The sequence below is a fragment of the Lepidothrix coronata genome, unplaced genomic scaffold, assembly GCF_001604755.1.
Source record: "Lepidothrix coronata isolate B3197 unplaced genomic scaffold, Lepidothrix_coronata-1.0 Scaffold29, whole genome shotgun sequence".
In the NCBI taxonomy this organism is placed as follows: domain Eukaryota; kingdom Metazoa; phylum Chordata; class Aves; order Passeriformes; family Pipridae; genus Lepidothrix; species Lepidothrix coronata.
Window position 1 is genome coordinate 4,577,561 of NW_016690209.1, and position 20,044 is coordinate 4,597,604.

Below are 20,044 nucleotides of genomic sequence, written 5' to 3' on the forward strand. Positions count from 1 at the left end.
AATTACAGTAGTCATGACTTGCAGGCCATTGGGAATCAATGGCCAGCACTACAGATAACAAATATTTGATATCCTTCATTCTTTTACTCTGATGCTGTGCACAGTAATTCACAATAATTTCTTAGAAACATGTTTGAGGAGAAGGGTGTGTGACTATCCATGCTTGATGGGATTTTCCCATGTTATTCTGGGGATAAAATATCAAAGGTTTTGGGAACTTAGTGAAGCCATCAGTTCTCTGATGGGACTTCAAAAGAAGAATTGTAAGGCTGTAAAATGTGTATATTTGACCTTCATCTCTTAGTCAGTTCAGTTCCCCTTGGCCAACTTAGGATAAAGCAAATGAATTACTCAGAGATATTTACTAGTGTGAAGCACATGAAATGCTCTAATCACAGGCAATTTTTGAACGACCAAAAATAAGAACTTCTCACTTCTGTGTAGCATGGTCTGTTTACAGAGTAATGAAAGGAAAGATGTCTCCATAGTAACCTGCAAAGCAGGCAAGTCTACTTCTTCCACTTTGATACAGTCTTCAGTAAACAGATTGTACATCTGGTTTAAAAAAAATAGAAAAATATATAGAATAAACCACACTTTTGGGTTATGTGACTTCCATTACTACTGAAGAGCTGTTGGGTTCAAGATCTGTCCCTCTGCTTCCCAGTATTTGTTACATTTGAAATGATCTATGAAAGCCAATAAACTGTGACAGATGTGAATTGCTGTTACATCAAGGGGTCTCTACCTGAAGGGTTCTTCTGTGGGTGAAGAGACAGGGTGCTGTAAATAGTCTTTAAGCACGCAAACAGATACTGTGAAGAGAAAACATTCCTATTGCCTGTGGATAGGGCCAAAAGTCTCAAGCTTACCTTGAGAAAGAAAATATGACCAAGCCTAGACATGTGATAGTATTTTCTGAGGGTAAGAGGAGTTAATATTTAATGGATTTCTGACAAGATTATACAATTTTCCTTGCTTGAGAACAAAAAAAAAAAAAAAAAAATCAAAACAAATGGACACACTTCACCCCCCCTCATAAAAACCAAACCCAACTCCAAAAAAACACTGCAGAAATTTTTTAAGTGGAGATAATCAACTCTTTAGACACTGGGGATGGTTTGGTGACTTTTTGAGTTCCCATTCAGTGCTGTACTCTGCGATCCATTATGTTTCCTCGGGGGTTCTCCTAGGAAGCAGGTATGTTTTTTTGGGGAGCAGCTGCCTGCTCTTTTCTGCGTGATACCTCTTCTGTCAGACCTCTCCTGTCAGAAGAGCAGATACTTTGTAACAGAAGTGAGGTCCAGCACAAGAAATAAAAAAGGATGGTTGAAGAGTGGCTTCAAACATCACTGCTTGAAAGTTCAAGAGTCATTCGGGGGTAGAGGAGCAAATTAAGCCAGTAGTGCACTGCCTGGAGGGTGGCTGTGTGACACGGGCATCTGAATAGGGACAGAGACTGGAGTGACCCAGGCACCAGACTCTGGAGATGGGATGAAAGGTAGGGCTTGGCTGACAGGGTGCCCCAGTCCATTCCTTGTACTGGTGTCTAGACTCTTTCATGTCTTTGTTTCAGTATGCTATTACCAAACCCTCCAATTTCCTTTGTTGCTCTGGAGAGATGACTTGTAGGAGCTCTAAAATCCAGCTGGTTTTCAGGCTTTTTTTGGTCTGAGCAAGGTAGCCCTAGGGATACAGAGGGGACAGGTTTCTGGGACTCCCTGTTTCAGCTGGGCTGGTCTGATTGACCATTGGTATTTCCTAACCTGGCAGATGGAAATGGAAATTACAAGTTTTTTGAAAATAGTTCCAGTTAGTTGTTGGTTTGTTTTGTTTTTTTTAAACTTCAGTAGAAGTTTTATTCTGGTGAAGACTGACAGATGATGCAGGGGACAAACATTTGTGGATCCTGATGTTATCTGAGCAGGATTCTTGACTGTTGGGAGAATATTGAGACCTGGACAACATGTCTTTCTTCTTCCCTGGAACTGTTCTAAAAACATGTAGATCTGATGCCTAGGGATATGGTTTAGTGGTGGACTTGGCAGTGTTAGGTTAAAGGTTGGACTCAGTGATCTTAGAGGTCCTTTCCAACCTGAATGATTCTATGATTTCTTGTGCTTTTGCTCCATGGTTTTTCCCCCTTCCACTGGTAATATCTGCATTAATTTCTGCTGCTCTCAATATCTCCTATTGCCAACTGTAATCCTGCATTAATCAATAATAATCAGAGCTTCCTAGCTGCTGCCATCTGTTTTCTCAATACGGGCTGTTTTTAAAACAGCTCAATTTGTGGCAAAGCGCTTCCAGGGTGTGGCGTGTGTGGAATTGGATGGGGGATCAGAGCCAGCGGGGCAGGATGGGGAGATGGCGCACTCCGGGAGGACGGATGCTCTCGGGGAGCACCTTCTGTCATCCCTGTCCGGTCCCTGGGAATCGGGAAAGGTTTCTCCCCCGGGAAGCGGGCTGTCCCCGGGAGATGCTCGCGGTGCCGGCCGGGTGCTGTCGGCGGCCATCTGCTGCCACCTCCCGTCCGACCGGAGGTGCCGCGTGGGAAGGGACGGCGGGCACCCAGCGGTGCCCAGGGGAGCACGTGGGAAACCACCTCCAGCCTTCACGTATGGGATTTGTCATGTCCTTTAGATTCTGACCGTGGTGCCGTTGTCTGCAAGGGCAGCGAGGATGTCAGCAGTCGTGGGTGCTGTTGCCGTCTGCTGACCCCTCTCGTTGCATTTTTACTGTCTCTGCTGTGCAAGGGCTTAGTTTCCTTTTGCAGTTTGTTCTTTCTGGGTGTCTTGGCCGCTTGGATCCCCCAACCAAATGAATGACCAACACCAACACCTTGGAGGCACCCGGCCAGCAGCACTAGCCAGGAGGAGGTGAGCTGACCACTTCTCTCCATCCCTGCGTCAGGACAGCAGTGGGGAGCAGGGACTCCTCTCCCTTTTTCCACTCACTGCAGACCACAGCAGCTCCCAGCTCCACTGGCCTCCCCAGTCAGCTCTGGGTTGCTTGGTTGGGGCCTGGACACCAGAGAAGGGTGTGCCACAGTCCTGTGCCAGAGTTGCTTGCTGGCAGCCAGGCGCTGGCCGGGCAACTCTCCTGACGCTGGCCGGTCTGAGGTGACTCGCTAGTACTGGTGACTAGTTAGTAGTTGCTTTTTAAGTTGGATCCTTGTGTCTCCTTTCTGTTTTTTTGGGGAAGGGCAAGGGCTATTCTTTGTCCTTGCTTGCTTTTACTTCTTTGGCTTGTTCTCTAATAGCTATTGCAGCCTCCCTGCTGCCTGCGGTGACTACAAATTTGAGCTGAATTAATCCCAGACAGAGGCTAAATCTGAGGCAAACTTTCCTTCCAAAATGTTCAGTCTGAAAAGACATGAAAGCAGGATGGTCTTGCCACCTACCTTCCCTGCATCGGTCTCATCGCAGGCAAAGGTTTGTTCTCTCACTTCACGCAGGACTGAGAGGCCCTTGGTGCTATGCTGGGCACTGACCAGGCAGACATGGAAGGATGAGTCTGTCTGCCAGACCTCAGTGAGCAGACAAACAGAAAGCAGCAGCGTGGCTGGCACTGACAGGTTTTGCTTGCCGCCCTGGAAGCAGCCCTTGGTTGCAGCAGAGGTGTTGCTGCTCCTTCCCCAGCTGGCCCAGGCTGCTGGCACTGCTCAGACCCTCAGCCTGTCCTTGTGCAACCCTGTGCTGGCCATGTCTCTTCCTGTTCAGTTATCCCTCTCCATGTCTCCTAGAAGCATCAGGATTTCAGCTTTGGTTTCTCCCTATTTCCTTTCTCAAGGAGTCTTATTTCATGGCGTCCTGCCCTTTTGTGCTGAGGTTTGCTTTCATGCTGCCTGGCTGAGGTCAGCATGTATTCCCACAGTCGCTGCCCAAGGGGGCTCTCTGATACCTGATAACACAGTTGCAGGCCCCAGCCCCTCTCTGATGACAACTGGGTGTTAGATCCCAAAGCAGCCACTCCTCCTAAATCAAACATAAGGAAGCCAATTGCCTTCCTCTTCATGTCCAGGTCTATGCCTGCAGGTATTCCTCATAAAGAAGTGTTACAGCTATCCTGTGGGGGGACCACAGCCGGAGCCCCCCTCCCATAAGGGACCTCACCGTTGATATTCCTGGAATCAGCTTTCCTCTGAATTCAGATGCTGCTTCTTCCTTGACTTGAGACTAGCAGAGAGATCCTTCCAACCCTATGCCTGTGACAGGTAAAAATCCTACGAGCTGCTTTCCTATGGGATATTTTTTTCTTTTTTCTTTTTTTTTCTTTTTTTTTGCTGTGAAGCTCCCAGTGCTGCCATATTTCAAAAGAGGCTGAAAAGCCAGAGCAAAGAAGCACAGAAAGCCCCAGAATCCCCTGCCATGGTGCTGTGCTGTGCACGTTGCTGTGCCATGCAACAAGCTTTTTCTTTGGAATTCATAGATAATTGCTAGTCCTGTCAAGGGCCAGTCATTTTACTAGTGTAAAAATCACTATGGTTTTATTTCAAGCTTGAGAAACCACTTTGTCAGACTGGGCAAATTTTACCAAGCCAGTATGTGGGCTGTGGGCACAGCTGGAGTTAAACAGAAAGAGCCCAGTTCCACAAATACTAGATTTTCTCTTACTTGGTTTGAAACAGGGAAACAAAGTAAACAAGGGAAGAAAGGGCTGGGGAAGTGGGGAGAAGGGAAGGGGAGAAAGCTTCCTCCTTTCTGACAAAACTGTTTTCACCCCCTCATTCCAAAGAGAGGTTTTCTTACATACGGAGTTTCAAATGTTTGTTTGCTCTGCCTACTTGGTTATTTACTGCTCTGAGAGTCTGTGCTGCCTTTGCTGGCATGCTCAGTCTTTTAGGGAATATGACGGAGTGCAAAGCTGTTTACTTATTTCTACTAGCACTTATTTAGCAATGAAGTAGTTTTTTGATCCAGATTTTGCAAGGAACTAGAAACTGTGGCAGGAACATGGTGGTGATGGTGATCTTAAGGGAGAACTCTTGCCTTTTCTAGGCAATAAAACTTTTGGTATATGCTCTGCTATCACTGGTGTATTTGACACATGGAAGAGGGGAAAGTTCTTTTATTCCTGAGTTTTTGGAGAAACAAAGGACTTTGCAGAGAAGAGAGTGGGAAAGGAGGGTGAGGCAGATGTTTATCAAAAGGCCATGTGGAGAATCCATGAGAAAGCCCAAGTCAGACAGGAATTTTCTGGGTCCCTTATCCCTGCTCTATGAACATCTGCCATCATTGCATGTACCCTCCAGCAGCTTTTCTCTTCTGACCTTGTCTAAGCAAAGGCTGTGTGCTGTCCCAGGGGTGCAGCACAGCTGCTGGCCTGAGGAGTTAATGGATGAGCCTGGTCTCTGCCATCAGCTTTGGGCTAGCCAGACCGGTAACTTGCACTAACAGACAAGCTGACTACTATTGTTCTAGATGTTCATGATCCTTACAAAGTTTCATGTTCCTTTTGCCACATTTCTGTAGGGCTGCAATCATTTCTCAAGGGCCATGAGGCAAACACATCTTTTCCTTCATCCTCTTAAATTCAATGTTGGGAAGGACCACTCCGCTGCTGAAGACTATTGCAGTACACCTGTAGACTTAAGCAGCATTCTCTGGACAGCTTCAGGCTGGTACATTAACCCAACACTAAGAAGTTTGCTCTTCCTTCAGAATAACCTCCTGTTTTTTCTCCATTTTTCCACAATAGAGAGAATGAATGACATTTCATTTTATTAAAACCAGAAAGGATGCTGTTGGCCGTTTTGCCCATCATCCTCATCAGTACTGGCCAGGGGGGTCACTGCTTGCTCTCTGGATTGGGTCAACAATATGCCTCTGACCCAGGATTTTTTTAGGTAGTAATCTGAGTGCTACTGATGCTCTCTGAGCAATATTATCCTGCAATTATTCTGCAAAAATTTTATTTTTCTATATTTCTGTTTTGTTGTTTAAGGATCCTAAACCTCAGATTTTCTTAACTGTGTTTCAAGGAGGCAATGACTGCTTGCTATGTACTGGAATGTGACCTTTATATTTTATATTAACTAATGGGGACGAAATCGCTTTTGGCTCTTGATATTCCTAAGTGTTCCCCTTTGGGGGCTGGATTCCTTCCCAGCAAGTGGCAGCAGCCACCAGCAAAGGTGAGTTTGACATTGCTGCAAACTCTCCCTGAAGCAACCCATGCAACTGTGCCAGCACTAACTCCCTTTGTTCGGATTATTTATTGAAGGTGAACTCCTTGAGCATACAGAGCACAGAATGTTTTTGTGAGTACAGACGAGGACCCCAGAGATGTGCTGGAGGAAAAGACCTCAGGCCTCTGTCAGGCAGTGCATAGGCTGCAGGCTGCTACCTCCAACTGCTTTTGGCTACTTGTTTCCTGGCAAGGGGCAGCTCCCCTTTTTCTGAAAGAGCCTGGTGTTTCCAGTAACTGGGGAAAGGATTATTGTCGTTTACGGTTTAGAAAGTAGGGAGAGAGAACTGGGATGCTTGGCCCTCTGTGCCTCACTTTTCCTATCTATAAAGTGTGGGCGACAGTATTTTACCTTCTTCAGAGGGACATTTGCAAGCTAATGGACAGAAAGTGCTCAGAAACTCACCACCTCGGCAGTCTGGACACATTGGCAATTTGCCCAATAGCTTTTAGATACGCCTCACCTAAGCAACAGTGGGTGACAAATGGTATAAACACAGTCTCTAATGTGCTGGCTGCTCCCTGGGTGCTGTGTGGTCTGTGAATCTGCAGGCAGTGCTGCTCCTTTACTACACGTTGGGAGCTTTCTCCTCCCTCTGTTCCAGGTTGCACAGAAGCCTGCCTGCAACTTTGCTGGCAGAACTGCTTTTTCAGCTGAGCAAGAGTGTTCCTGTGTTCCAGCACCACCATCAACTCAAAGAAAGTTTCACTAACAGGCCCTGGTGCCTTCAGGCCCCTGAAGGCCAGCATGTTTCTGCAAGCTCCAGAATGGGACAGTGTCTTGCATGAATTACAAATGCTGACATTTTTTATGGCATTGCAATTATGCTCTCTGCTGGCTCTAGACACTCAGAAGTAACCCTCTGTCATGACAGCAAGGGATTTCTCTGGATATTTATGCTGTGAGACTGGGAGCAGAATGCAACCCTGAATGCTTTCAGTAGTGTTAACTTACCCTCTCTGCTAGTATATGAGAAACCTGCCATGCTGTCTCTTCTTTGATATCTTCCTTGGATTTGTGCTGCTGCAAGGCTTCTCACTGATCTCTTCCACTAAATGATGCAACCTAGAAGTGAACTTAACTTTGAGTTTTAAAACCAGAGTGATCTTTGAGAAAGGAATTACTTAGATCTTTGATGCTGCAAAAGACCATGCAATTGGGCCATACAGGAGAAACCCAATTGTTCAAATAGCAGGAACATGAGGAGAAAAGTGTTAGTGTCAATCTTAGGTTAATTGGAAAATATTCAAAGGACTTTGTTTTGCTTAATTTTGAGGTTAGAACTTCCCTGGGGTTCTATGAAAAGAATGCAACACTGGCAGCTCCTTTGAAATGAGTAGGAGTAAGCTGCAAAGCAAGGAAGTTGTTAGGGGGATGTGACTTCCTCGTGGCTGGATGGATGGGGCTGCAGAAAAGAAAAGAGTACTATGCAATTACTCTTGCTTCAAAAGAAGTCTGTGGTGTGACATAAGTGGATAAGTATGAAGACAGCATTTCTAAATCAAATTCATCTTCTGTTCATCCTGACACTCAGCATCAAAGATGAGGTTGCCCAGCTCCAAGCTCCCCCTGGATGCACACATGAGCTATGGGAAGCACCAGACAAACCAGCTGTGTTCTGACTCCATCGGTCTGTCAGAAACACCACTGGCAGTATCGATGGTAAACTTGGCATTGCTCTGCCAAAAAAGGCCAGGTTTTTGGCCGTTGCTTGTTAAGGGCACTCCTTTTTTTTTTTTGTTACCTTTTGTCTCTTTTTTTTGCCTAAACATAAAGTGTTTCACAGGGAGTATTTTAGCTTACATATATACAGTATTTTGCAGAACAGGAACCTGCCCGTGGTACTGACGACTCTTGGCAGTGCTGAATGTAACCTGTGTGCATGGGAGGGTGGGAAGATTCACCTGCCAAGTCTGGAGCCTGCAGAGCCAGTTCAGCTCAAGGAGTCACACGGGGGAGCCTCTGAGGCTCCATGCAGTGATGGGGGAGCAATACAGCAACCAGCTTGTCTGTCCTTCTCCCTGTACCTTATGCCAGGGTGATTCCAGCTGAGCACTCTGCTACACCATCTGCAGTAGGGCAGCACAAGTAGAGGGAGACTTTCCATCATGCTGGCTAAGAGGAAGTTTTAGAGCAGCTCTTTAGTCAGGGAATTATGAGATGGAGAAGCCTATTCAGACGGGAGGCAGATTCACTTTCCTAACCTACTTTTGAAGAAAAGGAAACTCTCCAGTATTGTGAGGTTCTGCCCCACTATATTGCCTCAGAAGCATTTCAAGCCTTTGGAGAGCTTGAAGACTGGTAACCATGTTCAGGGGTGTAGTGTTTAACCACATACCCAGATTCAAGACAGTGGTGGTGCAGTGATGGAAGCAGGGCAGAGAACTGCCAAGAGTGCCTGGGAAGTGAGCACACTACCAGCCTGAGAGCATGACCTTCAGCAGATCTCTTGGAAGAGAGAATCCTGCAGACTTCTTAAGTGTTTCTCAACCCTTTTGGCCTGTGAGCCAGTTCTGCTGATTGAAAAATCACTTCTATTGATTGAAGAACTCTCTCTTCCTTCTAGCAGGTTGAATCACAGAATAAGGAAAGTGGGCTTCAGATCTCTCTTGGATTTTTTTTTTTTTTTCTTACCCACTTTGAACCACTGTATTGAAGACTGAAATGGGCTATTCTGGTTTGGTCAACTCCATAAGTTACACCACCAAAATCTACATGGTTACTCTCCCATCAAAAACCAGGACCTCTTTTCTACCTCCAGAAAGGTACCTGGTCTTGGGCTGCAGACATTCAGGGAAAAAATCCATCACTTCACTTTGTGTTGAACCTTCCTGCCCAACCTCAAGTTAATTATGGAGCTTTGGGTTTCCTTCTGATTTTGTCTGGCTAGTTCAGGCTCCCAGCTCTCACTTTTTGCTCTGCATTTCACCTGTGGCTTTAAGTGCACTGTAGTAGCAAATATTTTTCCATACTGAGGGAACCAGTACTTTTAAGCTGCCACGACCTTCTCTTTTTGCTCCTGCAATGCTTAAAAGGCTCTGGGAATACTCATTATTAGTGTTGTGTAATGGTCATAGTGCACTCCAAGAGTCAAAAACATGTTGTAAAAAAGCCAAAAGCCACGCCCGTGTGGACTGGCCCCTTCTATCCAACAAAAGAATAACCCCTGGAGAGCTTTAACCTCATACTGACTGCTAACATCATTGCTTTCTCCTGTCAATATCTCTCAGTTTTTCCAGCTTAGTTTCAGTTCAGATTCAAGACTGCATAAAATATAGAAGAGAAAATTCTGGGGGAAAAAACCAACCTTACACATTATCTATAATTATAGACTGCACATTGTATTTATCATTTTAGACTGGGTACAATTTTGTGTTAATACAGAGTAGTATCCCTTCTTTGGGAAGATATTCTTAAGTGATTCTCTAATGGAAATAAATTGTCATGTACAGGCAATAAAAGCATACTTGGAAATTTTGCTTTGTATTTCAATTCTGCAACATGAAGACTCTGAGCTTCTATCTTTGTTGATACCTATTTCTTGTGGTAATACTGAAGTAGATGAGTTGCTTAGTAAGTCTGGGTGACCCAAAACAACACGGGGAAGGTGTTCCTACCCTCTGATGGAAGCATAGCCCAGAGGGAATCAAAATCATTGCAAGCTGCAGTTTTGGCCAGAGCTTGGAGTGATGCCCTTTAATAAGATGTGTTGAAAACTTCCATTAAATAAATGTCCATGACCAGTTTTGCAAAAGATGCAAGAGAGAGACCTGAGTCAAAGCCAAGCACGTTTTCTGTGCCTTGGAAATGAATTGTCTCCAATGAGCCCTCCTAGGAAGTTCACGCTTTTTACCATATGGAAGTTACCATGGCCTTATCTTTGTGTTCATACATCTGTGGTTAGCAGCCAGTCCAGCTGTACCAGTGCAGCTGTGCTAAGCTGGTATTCGCCTGAAACCCGTGTGAGTTCAATTTAGGTTCATCACCATGGTGTTTAAGTGTGTAGTGTGCTGCTCCCAGCCCCTGTGCCACTTTATGTCCCCTGCTAAATGCAAATTGAGGCCTCCTATTCCTTGTTTTATCTGGGCGTGCACGAAAGGGAAAATGACTAAAGAGATTTAAAGACTAAGAGAGGGGAGAGAAGGTGAGCGGTTAAACTATTGTTCTAGTTTTCCCAGTTGCTTTCTCTTGTATAAATGGAATCTGGATTGGTTTAGATTTGAGTTTGGTGTTATTAGAGTTTCCAAAAGTGGCATATAGGTTTGGATGATAATCTGGACAAGCTTCCAGAGGTTCAGATATACATAAAAGTCTTATAAACTTGTATTTCTGGTGCCCGAGTCTTTTACAGAACTCTTGAATAACCTTAGCCAGAGCATTCAACCTTTCTGCACTTGGAAAACAGCACTAACCTCCTATGAGCTGAATAGCGTGGGGGGAGATTCAGCTAATATTTGTAGAAGAGTAGGAGTTCTTTAGAGGCATGAGAGTCTTAGCTAATATTTGCAGAACACTTTGAGGTCTTGGGATAGATACTGCTACCAAAGGGTGAAGTGGTATTCACATGTTCTCTTATGTCTGTTGTTTACAAATAGAATAGAATGATGTTTTGAAGGTCAGGGACCTTGAGAACAATAGTGGGTTTGAAGCACTCATTTATTTTTACCAAGTTCAGATGCCTGGCATACACTAGCATTTCATTTATATAGAGGATCTGATCAAATATTTTGGTTGTTTAGAGGGGTTGTTTTGCTTGTTTTTAGGCTGTTGAAATGTCAGATGGCGAAAACAAGCAAGAGTTCCAGATGGAGCAACTGGATGAGAAACATGACAAAGATGGTAATGGGAAAACTTCAGATTCACACTTGATTGGGAGTCCCATGCTTGGGATTGGGAGTCCCCACCTGTGGCTTCCAAATCCACTCTCTGTGCAAGCTCTTGTGAAAAGCAGCATCCCATGAGGAAGTTCTTCATTACCATGGTAAGCAAAGCCAGTAACAGTTTATTTTCACTGTTCATTAGTCCATCATGTTGGGAATTGTTTGGGAGCTAGAATCTCATCTGGAATACTCAGCTTTTACGCAGCCAAGAAAATCATAAGCACTCTGCTTTAATGACCCCAAATTTGAATTGGGGTTTCTTGACTTATGTTAACAGGGCAAATAATTGCCCGGTAGTTTGATCTCATTCACTGGTGCTCATGCTGTTATTTGCACCAGCAGATAAATCTCTGCCTTCCTAACTTCTAGTGGGGATACAGACTAAATCTATATTTGAGTAATGATGGAAGACAAGACATATAATAAATGCTGTAAAGTCCCTGGTCATTGATGGAAAAGTAAAAGTTGGTAAAAAGGGATCTATCAAATCAGACACAAAAAAAAAGGTCTCACTTCCTCTAGTCTATGGCCAGCTTTCTTGAAGACAAAGGGAGGCATAATTTGTACTGGCAAAGCTAACCCTGATTTAAAATCAGAGTAAACAGTTGGCGCAAATTGCAGCTTTTGTTTGTTTACACTTGAAACTGTGCTAGTCACTAAGGGCTGGAGCTGCAACAAATTCCTAATGTATGTTGCCATCTAATTTTTTATACTGATGGGAGTTTATTCCCTAATGTTTTTGAAGCGGAGTACGGTAAAGAAGACAGAAATTACCTTGCAGTGACCAATTGAAACTCCTTCTTTGATGATGGTAATTGTAATATGGGAATGTACAAGGACAGTATTAGGATGTGCTTGGTCAATCACTGCCATTTATTGTGTCAATCAATTATTTTAAGAGCTTAATTCTAAGTACTTTAAACTCCTGCTACCTTCACTGAGAAGTTGCTAGCCTTACAAGGCTGTGTCCTTCATTTCTGTGCCAGTCTAAGGGATGGATAGAGAGGCTTTCAGGAAGGAAAAGAGGTGCATTGAAAGCCACTAATCTGAGACACAGTGTGAACGTGGTCTTTAGTTCTGTCTTGGAGACTGCTGTTCTAAAACACCACCTCAGGAGAGCCATGCTCATCAGCAGAGATATTCATAAGCTGCCATCAGTGGCTGTCCATGAGCTATTGTACCCAAAAGACAAAGGGGGAGCGGAAATAATTATCCCTGAATTTGACAGTTCAGAACATGTGATGTATAGAGGAATGGAGCTAAACCCATGGGATTGGTACTGCCTAATTAATGGCTCTTTGTTACTGTGTCATAGTCTGTACTCTGCTGTGAACAGCACACTCTAATAGGCAAGCTCCCTGTGCTTAGGTTTGGATCTTGCCAATTCAGGCTTGTTACATACTCCCAAAAACCAGTCTGGAGATTTCAGCCATGTAATATTCTGGCTATATGAGTCAAATAATAGGGATGTATGAGATCAGTCATATAAGCATGCTCGTAACTGAGCCTTCATTTTAGAGGTTAGTATTCAGACAGTTAAACCCCAAGCATAATGATTATGTGAGAAAGTAATTATTTACTGGCTTTGAATCCAATGGTAGGAGGCAGATCAGAGGTGCTTTGGTATAAAGGTATAGACAGTAACTTGCAGAACTGAGTCCTCCTTGCTAGTAGAAAAAATATCTGACTGTGTCAACTACAGTCCTTTCTTGTCTAATTCCTTTGCTTTCCATTTCTCTGTGGAAGGTAACTTTGTCTCCTCTGAGGAAGACGATCAATACAGTTAAATCAGAGCTGTGCAGGAGGAATGTTAGGGAGGCTGAAACCATCTAAAATGCTCCTTATTATGTGTTTTGCTATGACATGAAGAGACACTCCTGTTGAAGCCTGTGGACTTTCTAGGCAGAGGAACATGTGGTGTGAGGCCTTTACATACTTCTTACAGTAGCCCCACATTTTTCTTCCCCTCCAGCTCTGCCTTTTGTGTCAGTTGTTGATAGTTATGCTTCATGCAGAATCAGCCAGATTTTCTTTTCTTTATTATTTCATTTAACATTGCATTAAATTTGATGTAGCTTCAGGAAAGCTGCTGAAATAACACACGTGCAACAACACTTAAAAATGCTAGAAATTTATATAAACCAATAGATGACTGTAGTAACCAATGAGGCTCCCTGTGCTTCCACCTCAGTTTCTGTTGTAACAACTCAAGGTCTTTCAGATCACTTTGGTAGTTTTCTGTGCTTTGTTTTTGGTGACTGAAATAATGCTTGCTCAGAGCTCGTAGGTCTTTTCTTGTGATGAATTCCATGACAGACTTTCAGTGAGGATGTCATGGCTGCCTTGTTGCCATCTGCATGAGACATGTAGGGACACTGATTTTTATTATTATTATTATTATTATTATTTTATTTATTTTTAATCTATTTTAGCCAGATAGAAAATAGGTGATAGGCTAGCTCAGTAATTTTTGCTTGGCTAATAAGAGTACAGGATGTAAAGCAAACTACTGTTAGTGGCTTTCTGTGACGGCATCACCTACCCAGGTGATACTGAACTGATGATCTGGAAATTAAACTGAAGTAATTTTATTTTGGCTATGGTCTTTTATTGTCAGGTTTACTTTACCATTCTTTTGCAACATTCCCTTATTTTAACCCGAGGTGTTTGAGCAAGCCATGGGAAGTCCATGTCATCAAGAGTACTGAGACAACTATTTCAGTTTCTGGTTTTTGAGAGAGCATGAAGGTACATGTGGGGTCAGGCTGATAGTGTAGGTGATGGATTGTTGGAAAGAAGACCTGGCAAGGCTGGGAGAGGTGCAGCACAGTGGAGCACATGAGGTGTGTGCACACAGGAACAAAGGGCCAAGCAGTTGGATTGTGCCAGCCTTGGTGTCAGTGTCGCTTCATGGAGCCGGTATTTGGCCTAGCTCATCTAGAGGCACATGTATACTTAGAATGCAGACCTATTTCTAATAATAATCTTTCTGAAGTGATTATAGATAAGCCAATTATCTCACTCCTCTTAGAATGGGAACTATTAATTACATAAGTTATAGGCACAGAGCAAAGATGATCAAAGCAGATGATGCAATGGGATACTGAGATCCACAGTGTGGTTTAACACTGAGGATGTCTGTTCACTGTTTATGAAATTCTTTGGAGATGGGAGATATGTAATGTTTCCGATTGATTATATTAGCAAGGGTGTTATCTGGAGGGCATTTGATGGGGATTCAGGATATTTCACTCTGTTTCTTGGTATTTCCTTGGCCAGCTGAGCAAGTTAATTCTTCTTTCTGTGCCTTAGTTATCCCACTATTAAAATGCAGATAATTACTCATAAAACTGAGATAATTATGCTGTCCTTTTTGAAAAGTGCTCAGAGACCTAATGATTACACGTTCTGGATGCATTTTTGAAGCTATTACTATTTTCTTTGTTTAGACAAGATAATAATAATAACAGACATGTCAACATCAGTGAATCTGTGATCTGTTCAGAGCAGGCAAGGGGAGTTGGAAACTTGAATCATTATTTGTTTCATTTTAAAGGTCTCTGCTAGCAATTTCTTTAAAGGAAACAATAAAGGTTTATGCCAGAGCTCTTCTTTTTGCTGCGACTTGGCACTTCTGTGCAGTGCCTATTTCTAGTTAAGAGAATCCTAGCATTTGGTAAATGACAGCTCTTCAGTCTAATAGGTGGCACATCACTCTTGTCTGGGAGTGTAAATGTTCTGTACTTAAGAATCTTTGCAGGTGGCACCCTCGATTTAGTGGAGACAAGAATAACATTTACTGCCACTCCTGAAAATTTTGAGGTCTCACAAAGCCATTTGAAAAGTGTAGAAGTAAATACTGGAGGATCAGGCTTAGGTGCTTTGGAAAGCCATTATGTACAAAACAGTTGAATATCAGCCTGAGACATCATCCTAAAAATGTTATTCATTGAGAGAAGGCCTATTTCTTTTTAAGTCTTACATACTGCTTCCCTTCTTGACACGTTGCAAAAAAACTTGTCATGTTCCTATTTGTCATCCTAAAGAGGAGAGAAAAGAAATCCCTATCCGGTCTTGAGTTAGTGAAGGTTAATGTGGCTGGAAGGAGAGTGGTCATTTATACTGGTAAAAGAATGTAGAACTGCTGGAGGAGTCAACATCACTGATAGAGAACTGGCATTGATATACTCACTTCTTATTCAAGGTGCCTGAAAAGACTGTTGAAAGGAGGTCAGAATTACTGCAAGGTATCCATTTCCATGACAAAGTTGTGGCAGTGAATACTTCCCACTGTTCTCCAGGGTTGGATGTGAACCTCAGGACCAACCCATTTTGCAGCTGGCCAAGCTACTCAGGCCAAGTCCATAACCAAAAATCACTTTCTGCTTTTGCAAGAAGGGATACTTCACAAAACAAGCATCCATTGATCTTGTTGGAGCAGGTGAAAGCAGAGTAGAGTAGAAGCGTTTGCATAAATGGCTTTCCCACTTGTAGTGGCTGGTCTTGCTGAAACAGTATCAAGATCTTTGAACCCAGCAGACACCCTTACTACACAGCCAGACAGTTTTCTTCCCAGATGTCACTGAAATACCTTCTTGTTAAATCGCAGATTGAAGGTGCCAAGTCTGCCTTTTATGTGGTCTTGGCTGCAAGAGGCCAAACCTGATGCTGCATTTCCAAGTGCTGGGTGATGTTCACACATGCCCTGAGCCTTAGCCAGTCCCTTCTCCAAAGAATTTATGATTGGAACCACCAGACAAAGTGAGGATGAAGTAGCTCCTTTTCCAAAGCCAATTTTCAGCTGGTGTGGGCATAGAGGGAGCTCAAAAACATTACTATTTTCCAGTTGATGTGGACAGCATTGGGAATATATCTAGGTTCCTGCAACAACTGATTTGATCATTTGGCAAAAAAAGATACACTGTCAACAGGCTTCTTCCACTTCCTTTGGGAATACAGTATCCTCAGTTCAGTCATCTCTTCAAATGTCTGTTCCCCAGGATCACTGTACCAGACAGACCCTGAGATGCAGGCAGAAGATTGGAATCCAGATCTGAGGAGTCCTTCAAACACAAAGACTAGCTTTCTGCTCTCTTGCTTGGCATTTTGTCCCTACCATTGAGTTTTGCCTCCTGCTTTCATTTCTTGCCCTTCTTTGCTGTCAGCCCATCTTCATTCTTCCTGGACCACTGGAGGTAATGCCTCCTTTTAGAAGTGATACTCAAGATAGTACTTGTCTGTCCTGGCAATCGTGTGTATTTGCTTTTTTTTTTTTAAAATAGCCCATCTAGCAAAGGAGAGTGGCTCAGGGCAGATGCAATGTGACCTGCTCTTCCTGATGTGAAGTGTAGCTGAGTTGCTAAGGATGTCAGGCTGGCTTACGTGACCATTTTCGCTTTGGGACAGGCTGCTTCCATCCTCCAGGTCCTGTACTTTAACACATCTTTACAACATGCAACAGAGTGGCTTTCAAGCTAGTTCAGCTGAAGTGGTGATTTGTATAAGGTTTGAAAATGTTTGGGGGGCATTCCTTATAAAGAGTAGTTGTTGTTAGATATCAATGCCTTAATTTCTGCCTATAGACAGAAATTTTTACGGCTGCTGGTCTAGTGACTACCAGATAGGAGTAGTACCAGTGCCAGTTTCACTGAGATACTCTGGGACCCAGGAGCTTTTGAGATTTCTTTGTTGGCAAACACTGGGGAATCAGGATACCTAAAAATACATAGTTTGTAGCCCAAAAGTCCACCGATAAATGAGTTTCTTTTGAAACTTCAAAATATTCCCTCCTTCCCCAGACATCAAAACTTGAAGTATTTATTTCTTCTTCAGGGCATGAGCCCTGTGATCAGCGAGCTGAGTGAGAGTTTCTTCACTAGAAGACAATACCAAAATAATCAACTCACAATAAAATCAAGCTAATTTGACACTGCACCTTCAAAGTGTCCTTGGAAAATAACTTTCAGAACTGCAATTCTCTGGGAATGTTCCTCTGAGAGGGACCCAAGTGCTTCCCAGTTCTTGCACAGAGCCTAGCATTCAGGTGCTGTAGTCTCAGTTACTATTTTGGAGCAAAATTCTCACAAAAGTCCATTGAGATAGTTTTAAAAATTGAATATACTTTACATTTGAAAATGTTAAGGCTATTAGTTAAGGCTTCTAAGTCACACTGACACTATCATTGCTGTTAATATCAAGTCCATTTAGTTGTTGCCTTGGAGCTCTTTACAATACAAGCCAGCTTAGTTAATGAGTGCAGTTCTGTGTTATTAGTTACCCAAAATCAGCTGTAAAAGCTGTTGGCTTTTATTTCTGAAATGGAACTGTTCTCATCTCCAATGACGGGAACAAAGACTCAGCCTGTCAATTCTCTTCCTGCCAGCTGATGCCAGGGTCAGAGAAGTAGGTCACACCTTTCTGGTTTTGAGATGGAGCAATACTCGTTTTAGACCAATTTGCTCTGAGCATGGAGCTCATCTGCTGGGTTGAACCAGGGCATTGTCGCTTTCTCAAGTGCATTGTTCTGCTCTCCCTCTAATTATCTCCAAATGTTTCTTATGCCTGGAACACAGTGGTAGTGATGAATAATAGGCTCTCTTCTTTTAACCCTTCGACCCGTAATTTGGCTGTCCACTCCCACCTAGATGCTTTCACTTTCCTGCCTCTACCTGTGCTAGTCTGACACCTGCCTGTATCAGACTTGCTGCCCCATAACCTCCTCTTTCCTGTTCTGCAAATGGAGTAGGAAGTGCAGGAGCATGGTCTTAGTTCCAGCATTTACTGTTGAGATCACGGTGTTTCCTTTACATGTGTGAATGTGAATAAAAGTGCATCCTGTATGCCCTTGGCTCTGGGAAGAGGGAGAGCCACAGTCACTCCAGACCTCCTGCTTTGGGGATGACCTGCCCAGGAAAGTGGTTTAAACTGCTGATTTGTAGAGCTGCTCTAGGTACATGCCAGAAGAAGAAAGGTGTTGCAAGCTTATCCTAAGAAATGGGGTTTAATTGCTGATCACTTTGGGTAAACAGTAATGCCTCTCAGATGTGGTGTCCTTATCAAGGGTAGGCTGCAGATATTAGACAGGTCACATGTGAACAGGCACATGAGAATTGAAGACTGAAGAAAGCAGGGGTGACACATATGAGTTTGTGCAGGTGACTGAGGTTAGTGGGAGGAAGGAGAGGAAGAGACTTGCTGCAGACAAGTCACGGGGGCAACACTTGGAGGAACTTGGACCAGTTGTAGCCTGTCCTACAAAATAGTGCATTGTCCAAATATATTACCATCCTTTACACTTCAAATCCTCTTGCTTTAATTTGGTGGGATTTCTTTTTTTCCGATTTAGAAAACTGAGCGGTCGGCCCAGCATGTGGAGCTATGGCAGGCAGGCAGACCTTCGGAGGCCTGGCAGGTGTAGTGCCCTGGGTCAGCACTCCCATTTTGGCACAGCTGGCCATTGTCCTCTGCCTGGTATGGTGTGCCACGTCTATGCTGTCTCCCAGCATGTTCCCTCAACTTGCTGGCAACACCTTTCAGCCTTGAAAAAAACACTCAGAAGCCTCTGCAAGCCCTTCCTACACAGAGGAGTGTGAGCACTGAGGGCTGTGAGCTTCTGCTCTCTACCTGCCCCAGTCCTGCACCTCCGCATGCTGCTTCCAAGAGAAATGCCCCCAAGTTATTGCAAAGGCCAATGTGCTGTCATCACATTCTGTTTGTTTTTATAACTGTCCAGTCCTGTAAAGCACTTGGTGGCATTTGGTGTAGGTTGGAAGCAGATTACAGCTGCAATAGCACTGTTCCATGTCTCTGGTTGGAAAGGCTGAGCTTTTTTTTATGTTGGTGTTGTCTGTCCTGAAGCTCACAAGGGCTGGGCTGAGACTGGGGGTGTTTCAGTGGTATGATGCTTTTGGATGCTTGAATCACAGGTCTCTGGCTGTCTGAGCAACATGCAACTCCCAGGGAGCTGTATCCACTATAAATTCCTTTCCTTTCACCAAAGATCTCTGTGGGTTGGAACTGGGAAGAGAAAGGGTAGGCATTGCAGACATTACTTTCTGTGCTACATGACCTTTGTGTGACTAACATCTCTGGAGGCTCAGAACACTGAAACTGGCCCACACCTCTTTGTCACTCTCACGTATTAGTTCTTGCCAAAGTCTCTTCTCAGCTGTTACCACAGCCCAGGAATGAATGCTTCAGCTGGGGTACAGAATGGCCTGTGTTGTCCCTGGACAGCTTGGTGTAGAGAACAGTTTATTTAAGCTCATGTTCTTTTTCTTTGTAGAGACAGGTAATGACTGGGCAACAGAAGCTGCCCCATTAGCTGAAGGCCACCTTTGCTCCTTGTGTGACAGAGTCCTTGGAGCTGCTGTCAGTGTTGTGTTGACACAGTCTGTGAAGTGAGTTTGCAAAGGTGGGAGTCAGGCCCTACAGCTGAAACACAATTCTCTGCAACAAGAACCTTGATATTTGTAGGCTGTAATTACATGAAGAGACCATGCTGCTAATCTCGTCTCACCTTCTGCCTCATTCAGATGAGATCTGTACCTGTAATGTCTGCATCAAGGCTAATAATTCACTGTTAAGCTACAGCACATATTTCAGGAAGACAGCAAATCTTGTTTTAAGAGCTCCAAGGGTGGAGAATAAAACTCTCCCCTACATGATTTGTTCAACTGATAAACTAATGGCGTTATTGCAAATTTTAATTTTTAAAAGTTTGTATTATTTCCAGTTTGATTTTGTCTATCTTTTATTTTGAGCTTCTGTATCTAGTTATAGTTTTGTTTGCTAGATTCATGAAGTCCTTTAGGATCTCTGACAGTCTCCCACTGAGAAACGTTAGTAGATTTAGATCAAATCACCTCCAAACCTTCCCTTCAGTAAGCCAAATAGATCAGGCTGCTGAAGTCTTTCCATCTCCCTTTCTTGCTCTCTACAACATCTGGAATTGAATGATGTGTTAGGTTGGATC